General features: G+C 43.6%; 1 non-coding gene and 1 pseudogene across 1 annotated transcript; both read right to left on the minus strand.

Annotated features, from left to right (window-relative positions):
• Nucleotides 1-400: 400 nt before the first annotated feature.
• On the minus strand, nucleotides 401-535 carry LOC111761918 (small nucleolar RNA SNORA70). The gene has a single exon (XR_002795151.1). It is a non-coding gene; the product is annotated as a small nucleolar RNA SNORA70 (small nucleolar RNA).
• Nucleotides 536-20,820: 20,285 nt separating this feature from the next.
• Nucleotides 20,821-21,585, minus strand: LOC101426917 (GTP-binding nuclear protein Ran-like; annotated as a pseudogene).
• Nucleotides 21,586-25,603: the final 4,018 nt, after the last annotated feature.

Here is a 25,603-nt window from a genome sequence, read left to right on the forward strand (position 1 = left end):
CCATTGCTTTTTGTTTGTTTGTTTTTAGATGGCTGGGGAGTAGTTTATTGGTGGGTGCAATTTGCGTGGGTGCAGTGCTGACAGAGCCTCATGAGTGCAGTGTGCCACTCGTCCAAAGGGCACAACTGGGATATGTAATCCCCACCTTGTCTTTGGACTCGTCACCATTAAACATGGTAAAGCCCCACTTGTTGAAGATAAGGATGTTCTGGTGGCCAGGGAACTTGAACTTGACCCTGCGTGGAGCTCTAGTCACATGCTTCTTGTTTTGAAGCTTGGTGCAGATGGACCTGATGACTTGACTACCTGTAACCTGGGGTTTTCCAAAGGCACCTTGCGTACCTGACTGGAGCCTACACTCAGGATGGCATGACATCAGACACGAATGTCAACAGGAGAGGGCTGCCTGAGGTTCCTTGGGCCAACCCATAAAGCAGTAGGCTCTGTCCACTACCAAGGAGGCTGCTGTCTGCAGCCACTGCACACTGGATCCCCACATTAGTTGCAGATAAACCATCGTTGTTCTTGCCTGGATTTTTTAAACAGCCTACTAACTAGTCTCCCTAAAGGCATGGGGTTTTGGATTTAAAAAAAAAAAAAAGAAAAGAAAAGAAACTGGGTTTCAGACTGACTCTGTTACTAGTTTTTTGACTTTGGCAAATTATTTTATATCTTTGAAGATTTTTCATTCTTAAAATTATAAAAATAATTATGTTCATCTCTTGGGTTGTTGTAAGAATTAAATGAAACCAATTATTTGCATTTTTAAATTTTTCTTTGTTCTAGAAGGGAATTAAGGCAGCTTATAAATAAGACTCTATTAGGCACATACACACACACTATATATATACACACACACATATAAACATACCTAGCAAACAGACACACATGGCACACATACATGCTATACACCAATTTAGCATAAATTAAAATTAAAAATTGGCATAGAAGGTGAAAGGAAAACAAGGGTGAGAACATTAAATAAAGACAGAAATGAGAATAAAAATACGAGTGGTATAGCAGTTTGATATTATTGATGAATTCCAAAAAGAAATATTGGATTATGTTTGTAAACTGGTCCTTTCCTCTGGGCATATTAGAGTGTATTGGATTCAGAGGTTTTACTTTTACTTGTTTAAAACCTAATGGTTAAGGCTTTGATTGGGCCACATCAGTAGGACATTCAGTCCCTGCCCCCTTGGTGGGCAGGGACTCACAGAGAAACTGCACCACAGAGAAGGGAGGTTGGAGTTTTGATGCTGGAGTTTTGATGTGGCACCTGGGGAAGTAAAGACACGGAGAAGGAAGTCACAAGGGAGTCTTGAGCTGGAGCCCCAGGAAGTAAGCACACAGAGGAACTTTGTCATGAGGAAAGAGAGAAGACCCTGGGAAGAGAAACAAGCCATTCACCTGATAGTCTATATCTGACCTTGTGGAGAGAGGCAGAGCCTAGAGAGCCTCATAGTCTATAGCCGACCTTGTGGAGAAAACAGAAGAGCTGAGCCAGGAGAGAAATTGGGCCCTGGGAAGAGAGGAATTCTGAACCCTAGCAGACGATGGCAGGCATCTTGCTCCAACATGTGGCAATAGACTTAGGTGAGAGAAGTTACTTACACTTTATGGCCTGGTAACTGTGAGCTTCTACCTCAAATAAATACCCTTTACAAAAGCCAACCAATTTCTGGTATTTTGCATCAGCACCCCTTTGGCTGACTAGTACAAGTGGGGTTCAAATTTGTCTTTAGAGCAGCTAGCAAAAAAAAAAAAAAAAAAAAAAAGGAAACGTATTCAATAGCACAATTCACAGTATCTATAATATAAAAAGGAACCAGTTATCCAAAAGAACTACCAAGAATATTGGTTCAATGACCAGGCAAAATCTTTTTCCACCCAAAGAAGGCAGCATATGAGGTAATGAGCAAAGTGTTTGTGATATTACAGTAGATGCAATGATGAGTTTCATAGGGCTATTTGTGATAATGAGTTTTGATGGCATGATACCAAAGTTAAATACAACCAAAACCAATACAAAACAAATGGAGACATTGCTTCAAATGTGCTCTATATCCTGCCCTCAGAAAATCTGGCTTATCCATCTAGGAGAGTGCATAGACCTTGTACGCTTCTAGGGATTCTTCCTGAATTAAAAGAGATACGATATATCAACAAAGACAGGTATTATAGAACTGTGCACAGGGATTCTTCTGGTACCTTTGGTGACTACGTTAAATTTGGCTTGTGTTCATTTCACTTGTGGACCTGTCATGATTACGAAGCAAGTCTTATCCCTTGTAAAGTTAGTTTATAAGTGCTGAAAGGATATTCATGTCAGGAATATCTGCATTTTAATAAGCAATTCTGAAGATCCCAAACCCCTAAAGGATTAAAGGAATGAGCCTTTATTGGGAATGCTTTACTCACAATGACATGAGGGGTACTGAGGAATTTATTTTTTCTGGCATCTAATTATCTACATAAGTGGTCATTGATTGTTCCATATACAACTACTTCTCCAGGGGGAGATTCAATGTCTAAATCTCATAAATATATATTTTTAATTTTAAAATTTTTAGAAAAATCTGCTTTATAAGTCAAAATTTTTCATTGGCTCTGTATTTTCCAAAACAACTGATGCTAATTGAATGTTTTTTACTGGTGTGTCCTTAATGATTCCAAGAGTGATTTTGCCATGAATGGACTTTACTTGGTTCCCAATAACAACACATCATTTACAATAAGACCTGATGGGAACAATCTATTTTCACATTGATTTTTCTTTCTATAAAAAGCTCTTACCCATTTTGTTATAAAGTTTTTTTTCTAATTAAAGCTCATTATTGAAAAAATATAGTTTCAATCTTTATGCCGTTAGGAAATAGTCTGAAAATCAAAGAGATTTCAGTGTCACAAAGGAAAATGAATTCTTCAAACTGATAGGTACTTTGGAAAGAAATTGCTACCAAGAAAGCTGATCAATACCTCTGTGTATTATTCCAAGAATGTATGATAATCTGCCAGGAGTGGGGACTGTCATACTAACCAGTTTTAGGGAAAGGGTCATAATGGCAAGTTGTGGAGTTACCACTTCATCTATTAGCCTTCTAGACTCAGCTAATGGCAGTCACAGTTACTTACCTGCCACACGCAAACCTCTTCTTATAAACAACAAACACAGCTGGACCCTTAGTTACTTAAGACTGGTAGAGCCTAGATGACCAATGGCAAAACCCGTAACATACATTTGCTCTATAAATCCTTCCAGAAAAAGAGTTTCTTAGGGGCTCAAAGATTGTCTCTCTCTCAAGGGGTGTTGCTTTTAACTAATTTGTTTGTTTTTTTAATCCATTTTGCCTAGAGAAATTATTCCTTACAAAAAGAGAGATTGGGCACCACTGAGTAAAAGGTTGCAAAACCATTGAGTAGGAACATTCTTTATTGACCGAAGTATTTCTGACAAATTCAATGGCACTGCGGTGAACATGAACCAGTTCAGGAAAGACAGTGAGGCTGCAAGTGGTGGTCAAATTAATGGCCAGCTGGAGGCTGCTCAAAGTTCAAGTGACTCTCCTGGGTGGAAAGGAGGTGCATCTGCCAGGGTCCAGTCAGGAGTCAGAGACCACACAGTAATTTAAAGAGGGGAAGAGTAACATACTGAATTGTTAAGGCATGATAGGAGAGTAATTATAAATATGGAAAGGTCATTCTAAGTGGTGCCCCAACAACAGACATGCTTTTAATCTTAATGCCCATTCCTGTAGGTGTGAATTCAATTGTAAGGAGGACCTTTTGAAGACAACTGAATTAGAGTGGACCTTACTCTGAAAAACTGGAGGCCTTTTAAGAGGAGTTGGAGAAGAGCACTGGGTGAAATCAGAGGTCACTGGAAACCAGAAGAGCAGACACAAGAGTGAGAGACACCACGTGACGGGAGGTGGAGACGCAAGCCGAGGAAGCCCAAGGCTGGCAGCAAGCCAGCAGCAGAATGCTACAGACTTGGGGAGAAAGCACGACCTTGCCGACACCTTGATCTTGGACTTCTGGCCTTTCAAACCATGAGCCAATAAATTCCTATTGTTAAGCCAACCCGCTGTGTGGTGTTTGTCATAGCAGCCTGGCAAACTAAGGTAGGGAGAATATCCAAGAAGGACAAACTTGGGAGGGGGCCCCTCCCCAAGCCCGAGATTCAGACCTTGGTGGAGAAGGTGTGGCTGCAGCCCATCGGATGGAGGAGAAGTTCTTTGGGCTCGAGTGTGTCCTTAGTCACCAGGCGAGGGGGAACAATCTTCAGGAGCTCAGGAATGTGGAGGGCTGGGTGGGCCCACAGAGGGTGTCAGTGTGGGTGCAAGACCTAAGTTGCTTGGTATCCACATTGGGAGGTCACTGGGCCTGGGTCGGGCTGCACAGTCATGGAGGGATTGCATGCTCCAGCTGTGTGGCTGGGCATAATACCGGTAGGAGTCCTGGTGCACACACATCACCAACAGACTATGCTATAAGAACAAGAAAATCAAAACATAGTGACCAGAGCCAGGCAGAGAAGCCTCCTTCTACCTGCAGCATCCCTGAAGCACCCTCTACTGACAGAGCTTAATTGCATTTACTGTAAAGGAGAAATGCTTGAAGGGTCCAGTCAATTATTGCAAAGCAGGTATTGCAGGGTGAATTTGGAGCTGAGAGGCAGTAAATTGATAACTGGCTCAGGAGGACATTGTCATTTATGGTGATACAGAACATCTTTTAAAAGCAGTGAGAAGGGAAGTAGATGTGGCTCAATGAGTTGGGTGTCTGCCTATCACATGGGAGATCCTGGGTTCAGGTCCCAGTGTCTCTGAGAAAAAAAAAGGAGGAGACGAGCAGATGCCACCCCCAACTCAACAAGCTACACGTCATCCATGTCTCAATGAGCTAGATGCTGTCCCCACCATAATGAGCTAGGTGCCACATGCTAGCAGATGCCAAGCCCATGGGGAGTGGATGTGGCTCAGGCAGTTGGGCACTCACCTCTCATGTGAGATGTCCTGGGTTCGTTTCCTGGTGCCCCCTGGAGAAGGTGAGCAAACAATGAGCAGATAGACGAGAGAACCATCAGGGGCAGAGAAGGGGATGAATAAAGAAAAATAAATTATTTTTAAAAAGCAGTCAGAAAGGGACAGTGGCTGGCAGTCATATGCCAGAGGAATTTGGCTTTTGTGCTAATATACAGATGCTGAGATTTGCAGAACACTGGTCTATACGGATCATGAGACAGACAGCTATGATGCTCCTCTTGAGCAGCCAATCTATATGTTTAATTGCCTGCCAAATAATTAATTTCATTCCCATTAGCATAAGTGAGTGGGCCCCACCCTGTATATTGTCCGTGCCAAAAAAAAAAAATCCATCAGATTGGTTTGGTCAGTGAAGAAGTCATGTTGGTGGTTAGGGGTCAGGTAGCAGGAGCAATGGGTTGGTCTTTCAGTTTTCAAACAGCTGATGGAGATGCGATCAGACAGCTAACCTTTGGAAACAGTTACAATGGTACCTGTACTTTGGGAGGGTGGTAAGGGAAGTGGAGGGAGGCCCAGAGATGGCTATGATAACTGATGCTAAAAGATCTGAGAAACAAAACCAGGAGCTTATAATGCCCCCTCCCTGCCTTCCTACGACCACGTGCATGGGGTCCACATGCGACCCATTTGCAGACTCTTTTGGACAGTCACCTTCACCCAAGTTCATCTGGCTAGAAGTGCTAGAAGAGGGGCTAGGTTCAGGCTCTGTCTCCGGAGGCTGTTTCTGGCCCCCAGGAGGACCGAGCTGGGTGCCTTCAAGATACGTTCCAAATTTCAAGTGCATTTTTAAAAATGAAAAGCAATAGGAAAAGCCACTCTGGGGCTTGATAGTGAAAGAAGCAAGTGGAAAAGTGCAGCTGCTTAGGGAGCAGTGTGCCTTCGGGGGGGGGGGGGCAGGAAAACAGCCAAACACGTCTTCCATTAATCGTAACAGGCAATAGCTAATCGGTCAGGAAAGAGCACATCTCACAAGCCTGAGTTTTTTCAGTTTTAAAGTCAGTGAAATTCATACCCAAATTTTTAAAAAAATGTGATGAGTACCACAGAAATGGTGATTTCGGTTGAGCTTATAAGCCATAAAGCGATGGGAATTCGTGGTAATTATTAAGTAGATCATTTCAAACGCCAAAACTGTGCACATGTGTGTGCATGGATGTACATTGTGTGTGTGTGTGTGCATTTGGTTGTCCAGACTACCTGAATAATTTGACTCTTCATAAGGCCTTACAACACAAAGCAGATATGACCTGAATGAATTAAAATGTGTTTAAAGCTTCGTTTACCCGAGGTTATCTTGTGCAGGGGATAGTTGAGAATTTGAAAAATAATCCATCATTCATCCATTAATCGTTGCCAAGAGGATGAAGAAAGGCTTTTGTTTATGTGTGCGCGAGTGACATCCTATAAAAAGGTTTTCACGGTGACATTTTGTTGAATAACAGGGTGACGTGACTGACAGCGAGGCGGGCTGTGAACACGGGAGCCTTCCTCATGTGAATTGCATTTGGAAGATAATTATGTTTGGAAACCTTTCAGCCTTTGGCTTTTATTAAGCCCTGTGGGGTCCTCAGAATTCCTTGTCTGGACTCATCAGTGAATAAGAGTAAGCTGTAATTTGATAAAAAGGCCCCGGGCGTTTCTCTTCTGAGACAAGAGGGTCACACGTTGGTGGGCTGTGCTGCTGAACCTGCTGAAGTGTGAGGCGATGGCGACCCTGCTGGAGAAGGAAAAGTGGAGAAAGGGGCTTGTGGAGGGAGTCCCCGTTTTCACTTTTCTCACATACCATGCCACATTGAAGCCTCTCAACAACCCCGTGAGGACGTGAAAAGCCGCAATTGTCATTTCCATTTTGTGGATAAGGAGCTCAGAAAGGTCAAAGGAGTTCTAAGCCCACGGTCACACAGCTAATATGGACCAGAGCTGGGATTTGAAACCAAATCTTCCAACTACAAATGCTGTATTCTTTTCACTTCCTCATACTGACTCATATTTGCCAAATTCCTTCTCAAGTTCTCTTCAAAAAAAAAAAAAAAAAATCCATGGATTAAAAGCATAGAAATTAATGGTAATTTGGGTGGTGTACTTCATTTTATAAGAATAAATGTCCTTTTTTGTTTGCTAAATAATGGTAATAGATTCTAAACATTTTCATAAAAATAATTAATAAAGTTGTCAGAAGAGTCCTTTATAAATCAAAGTTAAAATAGATTAAGTAAGAGTAAAAAGGGATTTGATAAGTCCTCATAGTCAACTAAGCTTTGGTTATATTTCTATGGAATTAAATTAAAGAGACTTTGTCTCGCCCTCGTTGGTCAGCACACAACGTCAAAATGTAAACTGAATTGTTCCTGGAAAAGAAAGTTTCTGTGTCACAGACAAGTGTTGTATTTTGTTTAGATGCTCATGAGATGGAGAGGAAATGGGGAAAGAGGAAAGCATTTGTTAATTCTTTTTAGCTTGTTTCAAAAGCTAGCGGCTTTAGGAGTTGTGGTAGGAAACAACATCCTGATATTAACGAAAAGGCTGGTTTGAACTGTGACTGGAAATGAGTCACCACTCCATTAGCTAGTGATTTTTCCGTAACCTGGATAAAAGTGACTTGGTATCTCCTGTCATAAAGGGCATACAGAAAACTCAAAGTCCTGGTCCTGGCAACACCATCATCCTACCCACCACAGACAAAAGCAATTTCTTTTTTTATTTTTAAGATGCATTGCATTTATTTATTTTTGTCTTTATTTTTTTAATGTTACATTAAAAAAATATGAGGTCCCCATATACCCCCCACCCCCCTCACCTCACTCCTCCCCCCATAACAACAACGTCCTCCATCATCATGAGACATTCATTGCACTTGGTGAATGCATCTCTGAGCACCGCTGTACCTCATGGTCAATGGTCCACACCATAGCCCACACTCTCCCACAGTCCACCCAGTGGGCCAGGGGAGAACATACAATGTCCGGTCACTGTCCCTGCAGCATCACCCAGGACAACTTCTATCCCCGAAAATGCCCCCACATCACATCTCTTCCTCCCACTCCCTACCCCCAGCAGCCACCATGGCCACTTTCTCCACACCAATGCCACATTTTCTTTGATTACTAATCACAATAGTTCATGAATAGAATATCCGTAAGTCCACTCTAATCCATACTCTATTCCTCCATCCTGTGGACCTCGGAATGGTTGTGTCCACTCCACATCTATATCAAGAGGGGGCTTAGATTCCACGTGGATGCTGGCTGCAATCCTCCTGCTTTCAGTTGTAGGCACTCTTGGCTCCCTGGTGTGGTGGTTGACCTTCTTCACCTCCCTGTTAGCTGACTGGGGTAAGTCCAATAAGCCGGAGTGTAGGAGTTGCAAGCTTCCTATACTCCAGGCCGTGCCATTCACTTTACTCGGGGGGACCTGTTTAAATCTCCAGGACACTCCTCATAGGAGTGTTATGATTTATTAATATTATTTTCCCCATTCCAAAGAGCAAACAGTTGAGCTTGGGACATTGAAGCAGCTGGCTCGTGATTTTTTTTGCATGTGATTCAGCTTTTTATGACATATGTTAGTGACCAGTCTCTAAGCATGTGGCAAAGGATTTGTTCCCTTCTTTAGAAGGTAATTTAAAAAATATAAGCTAATTTGATTAATTTCCTATCAGGGAGTATAAGAATGATGACTTAATCTTAAGAACGTGGTGAATTTGACTCAGGAAGTCATTTTAAAAAGGAGTCAAGATTTTGGAGGAGGTTAGTGATAGTCATGGGATTGGATCACCAGCAATTTCACACCCCTGCAAAGGCCTGTTGTTCTGTGGTTCCATAAGTGTACATTCAAGATTAAAATCCAGAGTGAAAGGTTTTAGCATAATAAATCAACTCTGAGCTGTTTTCTGGATGACCTCATGTAGGATAAGGATTTGTGAGTTGAGGCTGTGAGGGGAGCCTGTCAAAGGGATTGAGATGTAGAGCCTAGATCGGAGAATTCCAGGACAATCTGGACTAGTCCTCACTGGGCAGCCAGAGATTGTGATACATTCAGAAGTGACCTACCCCCAATGTCGGCAAGGCTTGAGCCAACAGTTCCAAAATGGCAAACAAGGTGAAGCAGAGAAATTCTTTGAAGCAACAAAAGGAAGAAAATAAGCTATTTTCAAAGTTCCTGCAGCTTTGAAAGAGATGAAAACAGGACTCTCAGGGAGCCAAACACATGGTTTTAAAAGAGAGTTCCTTATTACAGTCATACCCAACTAAAGTAAAAGCCCATATGCCTTTGATTTTTTGGCCTCCTCAGTTTCCTCCTAAATTAGTAGAATGGAGCAATTTTTTTTAAAAAAGTTATTTTGATTTGCTTTGACGTGGCTTCTGAGAATCTCATTTATACTCCCCAGATGTTTGGAGACACTATGTGGCATAGCCTTGAAACAATGGACAAATCTTATGAAGACTATCAATATTTGAAAAAGTTTCACTGCTCTGTATGAGGTAAGCTGAAGGATTAAACACTGTACCCACTCTTTCTGCCCTCATATCTCTCTGAGGCCCCTGGGGCACCTCCTAGGAACTCTTAGAACTGAGGAGAAAAATTTGAAAATGATTTCCTTGAAGAAAGAATATCTATTTGTTGTTAGTCTCTGGAGAAATGACTGAAAAGCTGTTTCTTTGCCCTTAGAAGTTGTAGAGGACTGTCACATATTTCATATGCCTAAAGGCATAACATTTGAAACTATTAAAGCAATTAATGATTAATGACTAGAGTAGGAAAAATGCTGGATTTCTTCTGGAATCTCAAGCCCATCTACCTCTCCTGAAAACGGTAGATCAAAGGGGCATTTGGGGAAACGGACTTGGCCCAGTGGTTAGGGCGTCCATCTACCACATGGGAGGTCTGCTGTTCAAACCCCGGGCCTCCTTGACCCGTGTGGAGCTGGCCCGTGCACAGTGCTGATGCGCGCAAGGAGTGCCCTGCCACTGTCCCCCGCGGAGGGGAGCCCCACGCGCAAGGAATGCGCCCCGCAAGGAGATGCGCCCAGCGTGAGAGTGCAGCCTGCCCAGGAATGGTGCTGCCCACACTTCCCGTGCTGCTGATGACAACAGAAGCGGACAAAGAAACAAGACGCAGCAAATAGACACAGAGAACAGACAACTGGGGGAGGGGGGGAATTAAATAAATAAATAAATCTTAAAAAAAAAAAGGGGGGGCGGCATTTGGGGATTAGCTGGTTGAAAGGCAGAGGACAGTTTAGGGAAGGATTTCCGCTTTCATGATTTTGCTGTAAGTTCAGTTATGTGATGTGAACTGAGTCTGGTTAAAAAAAAAGAAGGGATTCAAACATATTTACACTTAATATCAAAACAAAAAGAATATCTTAGAAATGGGTATACTTCTAAATCTAAACCATCTATTTTTTGTATGTGTGATTTATTTTATTTTTTTAATGTTTTATTATTTTTTATTTTTTAATTAATTAATTTTTAATGTTACATTAAAAAAATATGAGGCTCCCATATACCCCCCACCCACTCACCCCACTCCTCCCATAACCACAACCTCCTCCATCATCATGGGACATTCATTGCACTTGGTGAACACATCTCTGAGCACTGCTGCACCACATGGTCAATGGTCCACATTACAGTTTACACTCTCCCCCAGTCCACCTAGTGGGCCATGGGAGGACATACAATGTCCAGTAACTGTCCCTGCAGTACTACCCAGGACAACTCCAAGTCCTGAGTATGCCCCCACATCATATCTCTTCTTCCCATTCCCACCCTCAGCAGCTGGCCACTTTCTCCATCTCAGTGGTACATTTACTTCCATTACTAATCACATTAGTTCCAGAATAGAGTAGAATTAGAGTCCACTCTAATCTATACTCTATTCCACCATTCTGTGGACCCTGGGATGGTTATGTCCGCTCCACCTCTGTATCGAGAGGGTGCTTTGATTCCACTTGGATGATGGATGCAATTCTCCTGTTTGCAGTTGTAGGCACTCTTGGTTCCCTGGTGTGGTGGTTGACCTTCTTCACCTCCCTGTTAGCTGGCTGGGGTAAGTCCAATAAACCAGAGGGTAGGAGTTGCAAGTCTATTGAGGCTCAGGACCTGGCTATCACATGGACAGTCCAGAGATTCAGGTCCCCTGAGTATACACTAAACCCTAGCACCAACCACAGTTCTGGTAAAAGTGACAGGAGAGGCTTGTGAACAAAGATCACACCGGAGACCAACTCCATCACACTCAGGACCACAAACTCCAAAGTAGGGCCAACTGACATGGCACTGAAGTCCATCTGCCATGACCATAGAACCTATGGGTCTCTGTAGCCCTCAGAAGAACCAATACATGGGTTTGTATCTACTTTAGCTGTCTCTGGGACTCTGCTGAGGTGTGCGTAAGGGTGACCCCTCTGATGACCTCCTGGCTCTTTTTTGGAGACTCATAGCCATATAAACTCATTTGTCCTTTCCATTTCCCCCTTTTATTCAAGGTCAAAAAGCATTTTTAGCTCCTGATAATACATGTAGATTGAGATATTCTGCTGGTCTGAGTTGACCCTTTTATTCAAGGTCGTTCTTCAGTCACATCATCAGCTGGTACTTGGTAGTAATCCCTTGGTGCCAGGGAGGCTCATCCCCGGGAGTCTATGTCCCACGCTGTGGGGAAGGCAATGCATTTACACGCTGAGTTTGGCTTTAAGACTGGCCACATCTAAACCATCTATTGAAGTGAATTTAACTGGACTCTACACAATCTTGGAATGTGTAATTTGTAACATTTACATAACTTGTATGTGTATATAAAGGATGCATCACTATATAAGGTATTTAATTTCATAGCCAATCCACTAAAAAAATTTCTTAATTACAATCCATTTTTGAGCTAGGTGATCAGCAGATTGACCATAAATTACAAATGTTTCCTCACTTCCTTGTATCACAGTCAAATTGTAGATATGTAGGGAACATTTACAGAAACTTTTTTTTTAAAGAATTTTTATTTATTTCTCTCCCCTTCCCTCACATTGTCTACTTTCTGTGTCCATTTGCTGTGTTCTTCTGCATCCACTTGCATTATTCAGTGGCGCTGGGAAACTGCTTCTCTTTTTTGATGTGTCATCTTGCTGCATCAGCTCTCTGTGTACATGGCACCACTTTGGGTGGGCTGCGCTTTTTTCACATGGGGCAACTCTCCTTGTGGGGTGCACTCCTTGTGCATGGGGCTCCCCTACACAGGGGCGCCCCTGCATGGCATGGCACTTCTTGTGTGCGGCAGTACTGCACATGGGCTGGCTTACCACACAGGTCAGGAGGCCCTGGGGATCGAACCCTGGATCCTCCACATGGTAGATGAATGCTCATCAGTTGAGTCATGTCCACTTTCCATATGGAAACTCTTTTACTCTTCATTATATAACTTTGAAAATGGTTGGAGGGTTGCTTTAGAATTTATACTCTTTAATATTTTGCTGTTTCAGCCAATACTAAAGTGGCAGTATTGGTGACATTTTAAAATCCATAGATGTGGCTATACCAGATGTTATTTTCCCATTTTGAATTTCTGCTTTCTTTCCCATATTGTAATCAATAGAATAATATGTTTATAAGGGGTCATTAATGCCAAACATACTATTACTACACCAGGAACATTTAGTCATATCATCACCATGATCACAAAAAAGTTGATTTATTGCACTCAAAAAGATTGGCCAGAGATTGGTTTGCTCTCTGAATAACTTATAAACTCTCTGAGCTTTGGTTTCTTCATAGCTATAAAATGGGGCTAATAATATTGTCCTTCTAAAGTTATTATGGGTATTAAATGAAATAAGGTACATAAAAAATGCCATAAACCCAAAGTACTATAAAAATGAATGGTGGAAACATAAAAGCAGAAGCACGGGAGATGAGTTAGATTATAGCCATGCACAAAAGCCTCTTCAACCTTGGGTGTCACCGACTCACCCTTTGTGGCTGGGTTTTAGCTGTCCTGATGAAAATGTGTGTGTGATTGCTATGATTGCCATTTTTTGAATGCAGCTCTTATGTCTTATGCATGCTCAGATGAGCAGCTTGAGGGAGCACTACAAATACCTAAAATCTAAAATGTAGTTCTTAACAAAGCATCCAAAGTTTTACAAGCTCTGTGCAATACTGTGCTCAGCTCTGACAGAAATAGAACAAGCCATGATCCAATTTCTTTTAACTCTTCCCTAAGGAAAGACAATAAGTCCTCTCATGAGATTTTTATAAGTTGTCTGTCAACTTTACTATTTTTTCTTCTCCTTTTGTCTGGCAAAATCAATGTCTTGGTCCACAAAGCAAAAATCTATTATTGACTTAATGCCAAAGCTTCTGGCTTCTAATGTTTGAGCAAAGATGATGGAATATGCTTGGCTCTTCCTAGGATGGTATAAAAATGGCATGAGGTATAAGTAGAAATGAACCCGGTATAATATCATAGATAAATTCAACATCAAGGATTTTAAAAATCCAAATTGTCACTTAGTGTAGCAGTACTGATTTCCAAAGGGAGGTAGACCAGTTACCTTCTATCCACTTGTTACCTTTCTGAGCCTATATCGTGCCAGAAGAACTTTCTCCTATCCTCTCTACCTGATAAAATCCTATTGGTATTTCAAGACCATTTCCACCCGTAGGGACCATTTGAATCTAGCATGACCTCTTGCTCCTTAAAAGGCTTGTCGTACTTCTGGATCTTAATCATGTGCTACTTTTTATGTGTACATGTCTTAGCTGCTCAATTAAGTCACAAGCTCCTTGGGGGCAAGAATAAAACACATTCTTCAAAGTTCCATGTATACGTCCTGTAAATAGCTTTTAAATAAAAATGGATTGGGTTGACATAAAAGTTTCAAAGGTGACTGGATAACATTTTTCTTGGCAGCTAAACAAAATTTCAATAAGAATTCTGCCACTGGGGATGTCAAAAAGTTTCTAACCACTTGAATTGGTCATTTGATTACAGGCTCCCTCCCCCAAAGATGACAGAAATCACTATAGAATATTAGAAGCTCAAAGAAGTATAGTCCGTTAATTTTCTTTGGTTTCAGAAAAGGAATAGAGAAACCAGCCTGTTTTGCTTACATGTTGAAGGACTGTGACACTAACTTCCAAGTACAGTATTGAATTCTACCCTGGTTTGGGATGTAAGTTGGATTTTAAAATTTACAAAAAAAAAATGTCAAGGGAAGTGGGTGTGGCTCAAGCGATTGAGCTCCCACTTACCACATAGGAGGTCCTGGGTTCAGTTCCTGGTGCCTCCTAAAGAAGACGAGCAAGCCAGTGAGCAGATGCTTCTGGCGGGCAGGCATGGCGAGATGATATAACGAATGATGCAACCAGAGACTCGAGGAAAACTAATGAGAGACACAACAAAGCAAGGAGCGGAGGTGGCTCTCTCCCACATGCGAGGTCATGGGTTTGGTTCCTGGTGCCTCCTAAAAAGAAGACCAGCCCACAGCGGACAGACAGAGCAAATGCAAAACAATGAGGGGGTGGGGAGAAAGAAATAAAATACATCTCTAAAAAAAACAATAACAACCTCAAAACTTTTTATTACTTCCACTCTGGTTCATAAGGCAAATAAAATTGGGGGACTATACTTCAAGTCCCAAAACAGCTTTTCACTGAAATTTTTAAAAGAGCAGTGTTTTTTATAGACCATCTTTGGAAGAGACTTTGCAGAAGTCCTGTGGAAGGACTTCTTGTTGAAGACATGCCATTTGAAGATAGTCTTGTTATAAATAGTTTAATCATATGACCATGATCCCAGCAGCCACTGGCTTTACACAGTGTGGATTGGGGATTACTCACACTTCCCGTTTTTCTCCAGTCCCTTCCTACTTTCTGGTCTATTTACTAAAGATTTACCAGTTCCCATTTTAACCCAATTTCCTTGTATTGGGGGTAACTATGATGACTGACTAAACTCTCTGATGTGGAAGCATGAGTTGATTTTTTGATGTCTGTCTTGAATGTGTGATTTGGGATGTTTCTTCTTTAGGTTGATCAGTTGCTGTAACCCCAGAGCAGGACAGCTGGAAGAGGTTGGTTCTGTAGCCAGTCTTGACTGTTCTACGCAGCTCTCTGCCTCTCAGGGATTCTGGGAGCCTTGAATCCATGGAAAACAACTACAGTAACTATATTTAAAATTATGAGTCCCTCCACATCCAGACATATTCAATAAAGATATAGCATGCTACAGGCTTGCAGAAGGAGAGTCCTGGAAAGAAATTCTTCAAGGATTATGTTTTCCATGTACAGTATTTTCTTTCTAACTCATTCCTAGAACGTGGTACTCAGTTTAAAATTTCCCAGGGGAGAAACATTAACTACTTTCTCTTGGTCTTGTCTAAATACTTGACAGTCCTCGAAATCAGAAAGTTATGTGAAAGCTAAACTCTTGCTGAGTTTATGCCTGGTCTCCCTTGTTTTGTCTTAACTAGAGCCTGGAACATCAATTACCCATGCATTCAGACTCAACCCGTTTGTTGGGAACTCTAGGGGTTTAGACATTGTGGCACAGGCCGTTATGTTTGACCTCCTCTCTGGGAATAAAGATGACTTCCTACCCATATCCCGTGTTTCTCTATAGGGACCACATGCTCTGGTCTGCCTAGTGTCCCCCTGATTCCTAGACCCTCATATCTAACTCACTCCTCTCGCTGTGATTTGCTCATACTCTGCCCTCACATTACATCCCCTGTCTTCTTTATCTCTTGCCACAGGAATTTGTAAACTCCAGGAATTTACAAGCAGGGATCTTGCCTCTTTTCCTCTCGACTGTATTGTTTGGTGTATCACAGCCGTATCAGTCAGTCATACCATATGCCTTGAACAATGTCAGACAGTCCACGCATATTGGTTAAATGTTCTTTAATATCTAATACTCAGATGCCACCCAAACCATAAAGCCCTTCTTCAGACGAAGAGAGTAGCACAAACTTATAACCATTCATTCAAAATAATTGTGTCTACAGCACATCCAATATTGTGCTACTATATTCACACTTAAATATATATTTAGTTGTTTCCCTTTTGTGAATTTCAGATTATGAAACTGTTTACTGAAGGTTTAATATATTTCTCTGCTAAACAGTCACATGGCCCTTATTGTGTGCCATCCCCCAAAAATGCTTTAGAAATCTTAACTCGGTTAATTCTTGTAACCATCTGATAAATTAGATACCGGCATTATCCCTGTCTTACAAGTGAGGACACTGAGGCACAGGGAGGCTCAGTGATTTGCTCAGAGCACACAGCTAGCAGAGCCAGGTAGTCTCTAGAGGCTGGGCTCTTAACCACTGTCACACTGAGGCTCTCCCACCCTTGCTGCTTGGCTCCCTTGGGATCCTTTTCATTCTCCTGACGGGGACCACCTGTGTGCTGCTGGAATGCTACCCTTTCTACATGCAAACCCTGGCATGCCCCTTAAAATTAAACCACAAAGTTGGCTGTTTCCTAATTCAAGCCACACATTTTCTAGGATTTCTTTCACTTTTTTTTTTTTATTCCCACCCCCCCTTGCGGCTTGAGTGCTGTCTGCTCTCTGTGTCCATTTGCTGTGTGCTCTTCTGTCTTTTTTTTACTTGTCTCCCTTTTTGTTGCATTACCTTGCTGAGTCAACTCCTCATGGCGCTTGTGGGCTGGCGGCTCTCTGCAGCATGTGGGTGAGCCTGCCTTCACAAGGAGGCCCTGGGACACAAAGCCAGGGCCTCCCACATGGTAGACGGGAGCCCAACTGATTGAGCCACAGCCGCTTCCCCTTCTTTCACTTTTTTTCTATTGGTTATGAACACACTTGTTTCCCTTATCAGACTGGAAGCAAGTTTGAGGATAGCAAACCCCCTCCTTCCCGTCACATTGTGGAACACAGTACAGTACTCTGGACACAGTCGGCATTTAATACATAGCTGCTAAATACGTTCTTTTAGAGAATTCTTCCTGTTCCATTCTTTTAAAGCCAACTGCTTAAAGGAGTTACGGATGTTAAAATGCATCTGCCACTTCTGAGCTGGATGAAGGGAAAGTAAATCAGCCGTCTGCTCCAGCTGTGGGAACACATAAGCACCCCAAAGACCTTGAGCCTCAAGACGGAGCCCTCTGTAACGTGAGCCAGATTTTCAGCAGTACAGCTGCCAGGGAACGAAAGGTTGCATTTAAGGTGAAGGATGAACTCTAACTTCACAAGGTAGTTTCCTCTCTGGTGGTTTTAACAAGACAGTAAACAATATTTTATGGTATTCCATCAGAGAATGTCTGTGGTAGATTAAAAAGGACCTGACTCTTTTTTGCACCTTTCATTGACAGGTGGAGTCTAATTTCCTACCTCTTGAACCTGGGCTGGACTTGGTGACTTGCTTGATTGACAGAATGGCATGGAAGTGACACATGACTTCCACGTTTAGGTCAGAAGACTTCCAGACTTCCCCCTTGGTCTTTCCTAACACTCACACTTAGAACCCAGCCACCATGCTGTGAGGAAGCCCAAGCAGCACTGTGGCGACGCTAACATGGCGAGGAACCAAGAGCTGCTGTGAGGCCCCAGCCTCCAGCCGGCACCGACTTGCCAGCCAGGTGAAAAAGCCGCCTTGGAGCTGCTCCTTCAGTTGCGCCACCCCAGCTGGCGCACGCGGAGCAGAGACGAGCTGTCCAGCTGGAGCCTTCCCAAATTCCCGACTCTCAAGTTTGTGAGCAAAATAAAATTGCTGCTTTAAGCCACAAGCTTTGGAATAGTTTGTCATGCTCCAATAGGTAATGGCAGTAATGTCAAAACCAGCTCAGGGAGAAGCAGCAACCATACAGCCCACCAAAGTGTTCTCACTTTATATGTAATTTCTCCCCAAAACACACGTGCTCATGGGGCATGTTTAGCCTGCCCTCACCCCTCCACTCGTATCATAGGTAACATGTCTTCCCACCTTCAATGGCACAAGAATTTGATCCACTTGTCACTTATTGTGACAGTGAACACAATAAGTCAGCTCTCGGGCGTTGACAACTTAGACTGAGAGAATTCACTTTGTAGGGCAGTGGGGAAGGGGGCGACTTTTGGAACAGCCAGGAGGACTGGGATATCTGGGAGGCAGAGAAGAAAGCCTGGGAGACAGCAAGGTGTACAAGAAGGGAGGGCGAGGCTGCTGGGAAGCTCTCCTACATCCTGGCATTCTGTAGGCAGACTAAGCTCCTGGGACTGATGCAAACCTTGATAAATACAGGCCTAGAAAGGGTGAAATGGGGAAGCAGATTTGGGTCAACAGATAGAGTGTCTGCCTACCATATGGGAGGCCCAGGGTTCAAACCCAGGGCCTCCTGACCCGTGTGATGAGCTGGCCCATGTGCAGTGCTGATGTGTGCAAGGAGTGCCATGCCACACAGAGGTGTCTCCTGCAGAGGGGAGCCCCATGTGGAAGGAGTGCATCCCTGCAAGGAGAGCCACCCTGTGTGAAGAAAGTGCAGCCTGCCCAGGTGTGGCATCGCACACGTGGAGAACTGACGCAGTAAGATGACGCAACAAAAAGAGACACAGAGTCCCAGTGCCGCTGACAAGAATACAAGCGGACACAGAAGAACACACAGCGAATGGACACAGACAATGCGGGAAGGTGGGGGAGGGAAGGGGAGAGAAATAATTAAAAAAATAAATCTTAAAAAAAAACAAAAGAAAGGGTGAAACGGGGTAGCCAGGAGTGCTCGGTTATTCTGCAGAGTCTCATAATCTGCCTCCTGCTAATTCCACCTCCCTACTGGCTCCTTTCAAGTGGGAGGATCCTTCTAGCACTCTCTGGAATTGGAGTTTGCTTTGTTTTGTTTTGTTACCTCTTGGATGACTTGAACAGGGAATTCCAGCCTTCCTCCACCCCACAGGTCCTTACGTGCCCGTGGCCTTCTAGCTTGTCAGCTCACTATCGGGACAGTCGCAGCCCTGCCAGAAACCCTGAAAGGGAGAGCTAAATTGTCTTTCCGCAGGGCCTCGAATGGAAGTCCACATCTCCAGACCATAACTTCTGAGGACACAAAAGGAACAGCTCCTCTTTTTACACAGCAGTGCAGAAGATGTACATAGTTACATGCTTCACATACTTTCCTCACTGCTCGTTTCCTTTCCCCGTAAGGCTAACTAGTCCCAGGGCAAGGACTGTTGGGAAGAAAAAGGGCATTTCCCCCGTGCTGGGGAACCCCCCACAACGAAGGTCTTTCTACAAATAAGGATCTGTTCCATTGATTTCCATCTCTTTGGAGGAAAGGGGATGGGGCACCGGGAGCTTGAGGCTGTGTTTCTATCAGAGTCCTTTCCTTCCCCGTTTTATTTTTGTCCAGCCTGACCGACTGTGGCAGAGAATACCGACGTAGGCGACCCCTTCCCTAGCACACAGCTAGACCACATTTCCTGCCCTCTGGCCTCTGTGACTCCCCCCACGGAAGACAGGACTTGGGGCACGTGCAGGCCCGGATGAGTCTTCTATACTCTCTCAGCCTTTCCTTACGCAGCTCAGGAGTGGAGAAGACTCGAAGGCAGAGCCACACGTCAGTAGAGCCTGGGTCCCTGGATGCTGGTGTGGGACAGAGGGCTCCCCTGACCACGACGGAACGTGACGTGACCGAGAAACTGCTGTGTTGAGGCCGATGGCTTGCTCTCGCCTTTAAGCCTTCGCTGACTGATTGCCAGTCTTGTTCTCTCCTCACCTGTTCTCCCTGGCCAAATGTTTGCTTGAGCCTCTGTTCCTGAGGCTATTTCTTAAATCGTCAACTGACGAACTCACCTGAAACTATTTATTTATGACCCTACCAAGCTGTTACTCCCTCACAGGGGTGTACAGGTGTTGCTCGCCTTTGTCTCTTTCCTGTCTTTCGTGCAATAAGATAAGGAAATGAGTGTGTAAGGTGCTGTGAATAGGTATGTTACTATAGGTCCTTCTTGAGGTGCTTAGAATCTAATTACAGAGTAAAGTAGTCTACGGAAAGTGCCAATGGTGTAGACAGAAAAAACTATAGCAGGAAGATATTAAAATACAACCTGTGGTGGTTAGTGAAGTCTTCACATCACTTCAGAGAGGAGAGGGGTGCTAAGCTTTGAAGGGCAGATAGGATTCCAAGAGCTGGAGAAGATGGGAGAAATCATGGAAAAGGACAAAGAGGTACTTTTACAATCGTCCAGGGACCTAAGAACAGTTAAAACAGTTATGCATCATTCTTTCAAAAGTGAGGCCCTAGTTAGATGAGCTAATCAGAAAGATCGTGCTTCTGTTTACCTTCTGGTTTATTGTTCTTTCATGTTACTTTTTGGGGGCAATTTTCCTGTTTCTCCCTATATAAGATATACCAAAACACCCCAAACCCTCATTATTAGTCGTACTCTCTATACTTAATAGGACACAGTCTTTCCAAAATGTTGGGGAAGTTTATCTTGCTTTCTGCTCTGTTCTGTTCCTTGATCTGTAATCTAAACTTAATGCTGTCACAGTCCTATTGAAGATATTTTCATCTAAAATTTCTTCTCCTGGATTAGCATCTTTTTTTAATATATATATTTGAAATATAACTTCTTTTTCGAAACAAATGGGAATGACAGTAACAAACAAGACTTCACCACTGAATATTGTGATGAGACTGTAGCAGTCTTATATTTGAAACTCAAAAAGGAAACAACTGCATTCCAAAAAAAAGCTAAATATGCAGGTCCAAAAAAGTAAGGTATTCTTTGCCACATTGGCTCTGAAGCCCATTCGTCTCCTTCATCATTCCCAAGGTTAAGCACGTGTTCTGCTTAGCTGTACAACGAAGTGGCAAACATGCTGCACCACTCTCATCACAGGGCCATCGCCTGTAAAATTAGACTCATAGTGATGGGCTCCAGCTTCATCTTCTCCCTTGTTATCAACCTCATCCAGCAGAGCAGTTGTCTGAGCATCCTCTAAGTCACGTTCTTACTGTGCTGCCAAAGCTGGGTCCCTGACAACCTCTGATTGGGCAAGGGCAGGTATGGCCACAAACTCCAAGTTAGCATCTCCACTCAGTTTTCTAGTGAGCCAAAGGAAGGGCTTTTCAAAGTAGTAGTTACATTTTGGCAGAAATGTCACAGTACTGAAGATTCTTCTTTCCACGGAAGATGGTAGATTTTGCCTTAACTTTCCCATCCTTAATGTGTACTTTGTGGTCACACAGCACGATGGGGATGTTTTCACACACTCATACCAGATCTCTGTGCCAGGGAGGCACATTCTTGTAAGTAACTCCTGATGTTACGTTAAACATTATAATGGCACACTGGGCTTGGAGATAACAGTCATCTCTCAGTCCACCGAATTTCGCCTGCCCAGCTGTACCCCAGGTGTTGAATGTAATGGTTCTCTGTTGGTACAAACACAAGGGGAAGGACTCAACACCGAGGTGGCTACATATTTCTTCTCAAATTCACCAGTCAAATGGCATTTTCTGAAAGGAGTTTTTCCAGTACCACAATTGCCAACCAATACAAGTTTAAACTGAACTTGGGGATCTCCTTGGGCAGCCATCGTGACGGATCTTCCAGAAGCATCTCAGTCAAATTTTAACAACGCTTTGTACAGATACGTTTGTTTCAAAGGGCTCATAGGAAATGGAGAAGACTGAGAATATCTACTGGAACAAAGAGTATAAGGGGAGAAGATACTGGTTGTCTATAATCAAGAGAGGGCTGTTGGTTTATTAGTAGTTTTCAGTGGAAGAATTCTCTCAGGCTGCTAAGAAAGCCAGAAGTTGTTGACCTTTGTAAAGTCATTTTATAACATCTTTCCTATTTTGTCTTCTAATACTCCTGGAAACCCAATACAACTAGATTGTAGATGCACTTAGTCCTCACCTCTTCTCTCTCTTGGGTTATTTGTGACTCTCATCATTTATCTGGCCCTCAGAATCAGTTGGCCCTATCCTGTGGTTTATTTCCCCACACTCCTTTCTCCTTCTTTGTGATCCCCCAGCCCTGGTACTTGCATCTGTTTGATGAAAATACTTGTTATCTGTTTCTCTTTTCCATAGACCGTGAGTCCCCTTGACTAACTAGGACCTCTGTTCCCTGGTGAGTGGAATGATGCTTGGCCTGTGGTAGATCTTCATCAAATGTCTGCTGCTAGAATGGATGAGTGAAAGAATGAATGAAAAATGCATTACAGACCCTGGAAGGCAGGGCCTGCGTTATGCCTCTTCATATCCCTGGAACCTAGCACTGTTCCTTGAACATAGCTTACACTGGGGATGCTCTTTCAGCGGGATGATTGTTGGACTCTGTGCCTAGGGGAAGGGCTAGGTGTTCAGGACTTCTTCATTATGTGCACTCAGCCTAATCCCCAAAAGGATTTAAAATAACCGACAAGGCTTTTTTTCTCGAATGTCCTACAGAATGCAGGATGGCTCTTTTGACCTTTGGAAAGTAATCTGGTGTTACCATCCCCACTTTAGCAATGGACTCCTGAGTGCAGGGTTGGCATGGCCCTTGCAAGTTTCCCAGCACGATCAGGACAAGCCCTCTGCAAAGGAAGGGACACATGGGTAAGTGGTGGTTTTAACGCCCCGCCATGACCCCACAGGTTTAGCTAGACTCTCAATCAAAAGTGAACGTGTCCTTGAAAGTCACTTGTCAGTTTCAGACGTGTTTCTAGAAGCACCTTTAAACTTCCTGTAAAACAACTTCACATGCCCCATGAGAGCAGAGGCTTTTAAAAAAAATTTCTTTGTCTTTATTTTTTTAATGTTACATTAAAAAAAATGAGGTCCCCTATATGCCCCCCTCCCACCCCCTCACCCCACTCCTCCCATAATAACAACCTCCTCCATCATCATGGGACATTCGTTGCACTTGGTGAATACATCTCTGAGCGCTGCTGCACCTCATGGTCAATGGTCCACATTATAGTTTACACTCTCCCCCAGTCCACCCAGTGGGCCATGGGAGGACATTCAGTATCCAGTAACTGTCCCTGCAGTACCACCCAGGACAACTCCAAGTCCTGAAAATGCCCCACATCACATCTCTTTTTTCCACTCCCCACCCTCAGCAGCTACCATGGCCCCTTTCTCCATCTCAATGCTACATTCACTTCCATCACTATTCACAATAGTTATGAATAGAATACCAGTAAGTCCACTCTAATCCATACTCTATTCCTCCATTCCATGGTTATGTCACCTATGTATCAAGAGGGTGATACAGCTACTCCACCTATGTATCAAGAGGGTGCTTAGATTCCACTTGGATGATGGATGCAATTCTCCTGCTTGCAGTTGTAGGCACTCTTGGTTGCCTGGTATAGTGGTTGACCTTCACCTCCCTGTTAGCTGGCTGGGGTAAGTCCAATAAACCAGAGGGTAGGAGTGAGAGCAGAGGCTTTTAAGCTACCTGTGCAGCCAGTGTCTGTAAGCCAGTAATCACATTAAAATACCTGGTGTGATAAGGCCAGGTCTCCCCTTTCCTTGAAGGTTGGAGCCCAACTTAAATCAAAACGGCCCCCTGGCTTAAAGCACAAGTGTTCTGGCTGGCAAGCTCACAATTTCCTCTTTCACTCTGACTAAAATAGTTTCTTTCTCAGCCCAGCCTTTCCCACACCCTTGTCATTCTCCTCACCTCCAGTTAATCATCGATTTGCTAAATGACTGCTCTGGAAACTTCATTAGAGCTGCTCTGTTTTGCTTTAAGTACCCCCACCCAGAGCCTCCCGCTGCCGAGCTCCAACAGATGTGGCTTTCCTGGCTGGTGACCAGCCTCCCGTGAATGCGCCTAAGGGCATTCTCACGTCTGCATCTGCGTGGACAGTGGCTCTTTGCAGAGCCTTCTCTTGGTGACAGAAAAGATCTGCCTGACTTTGTGCTCCCAGTCGCTTGCCCCATGTGCTGGAGTCTGCACAGGGGTGTAGAGGCAAACGATGGGCTCGGTGGTGTCTCTTGCAGAACAGAGTAATGCTTTCATTTCCTGTCCCAATGGTCTGGATGCAGCCAACGCTGGGCCACACAGTGAAGTGGATGCAAGTTAGCTTTGACAACCTCTCTGTTGTGGGTTGAATTACTTCCCCCCCCCCCCAACAATGTGCTCAAAATCAAACCCCTGGGACCTGTGGACATGACGCTATTTGGAAACAGGGTCTTTGAAGATGTGATTCATTAGGCTGAGGTCAAACTGGATTAGGGTGGGCCCTAATGCAATAAGACTGATATTCTTAGAAGAGGAATTTTGGACACACACTGATGCTGGGAGAAGGCTTTGGGAAGAAGGAGGAGGCAGACTGGAGCCATGCAGCTATGAGCCAAGGAATGCCAGAGATTGCTGGCAAACACCAGGAGTTAGAAGAGATTTCAGAGGGAACGCAGTCCTCCTGACACCTTGATTTTGGATGTCTCACCTCCAGAGCTCTTGGACAATACATGTGTGTTGCTTTAAGTCATCTAGTTTGTGGGACTTTGTTACAAGCAGCCATGGGAAATTCAGGCACTTCTTGTTCCCTCCTCTGGTGTTGGGCCATCCTTCCTCCCCGCCCACCAGGGGCTCAGGGCAGTTATGTCCTCTCAGCCCACCCGCCCCACCCCCCACCTCTACACAACTCACCTTACAGCCCAGGGTCCTTCCACCATTGTACCCCATGCTGACAAAATTCCAAGTGGCAACTCTTCCCCTAGGCCCCTATCCTTCAAAACTTGCTCATTTTATGTCCCATTCCCCACCCCCCAGACTTGCTGTCTTTGAAATGATTAAGTAACAATAAATTAATGACTCCCTAAGAATAAATCCATAGTAATGCATGCATGGTGGGCAGGCAGATTAATAGTACAGTTCCCAGCTTGTATATTACATTTGCTGGAGGCTTCTGGGAAGAACGGCCTACATGGATATTTCTCAAAATGAAGTTGGTGATTTCTCTAAGAATTTTCTTATCCTGGGCTTTCATTTATAAGACAATCCAGAGAAATTATTATTTTGCATTATAAAATCAAAACTTCTCATTTGCAATGATAATTCCAAATGAATGGAACTTTTATGGAAGAAGACATCAGATTTTAAATCAATTTTTCTCAAATGGGGGTTTTGCAAGTCACGTTTTTCTTCCTTTTTAAAAAGAGGTGATTTATTTCTCAAAATTAAGAAACATAGCTGTAAAACAGGAGGAATGTCAGATCGGTAGCTAGGTATTCAGAAATGCTGAATAAGGCAGAGAGGCCTTGGGATGTACCACTTGCCTATTCTGATGTTGAGCTGGACCTCATTGGCTGCCGAGTCGAATCTGCTAACTCATCACTAGTTTTGAATGTATGTAGATATTTGCTTGAGGTTTGGAACATGAAAAAGATAATTCATCTGTCTCTCTGTCCTCTTAAACTGCCTTTCCAAATGGCACCTCTTTGGCCCTGCCTCCCTTCATAGAGTGAGTACGCCATGAGCGACTTTTTATTTTTATTTTTAGGTTCCAGGGCCGGGGCTTGAACCCAGGACCTCATGTGTGGGAAGGTGGCCCTCAACCACTGAGGCACATCAGCTCCAATGAGTTGGTTTCTTCATTTGTTTGCTTG

This window comes from Dasypus novemcinctus, chromosome 22 (genome assembly GCF_030445035.2).
Source record: "Dasypus novemcinctus isolate mDasNov1 chromosome 22, mDasNov1.1.hap2, whole genome shotgun sequence".
Classification (NCBI taxonomy): domain Eukaryota; kingdom Metazoa; phylum Chordata; class Mammalia; order Cingulata; family Dasypodidae; genus Dasypus; species Dasypus novemcinctus.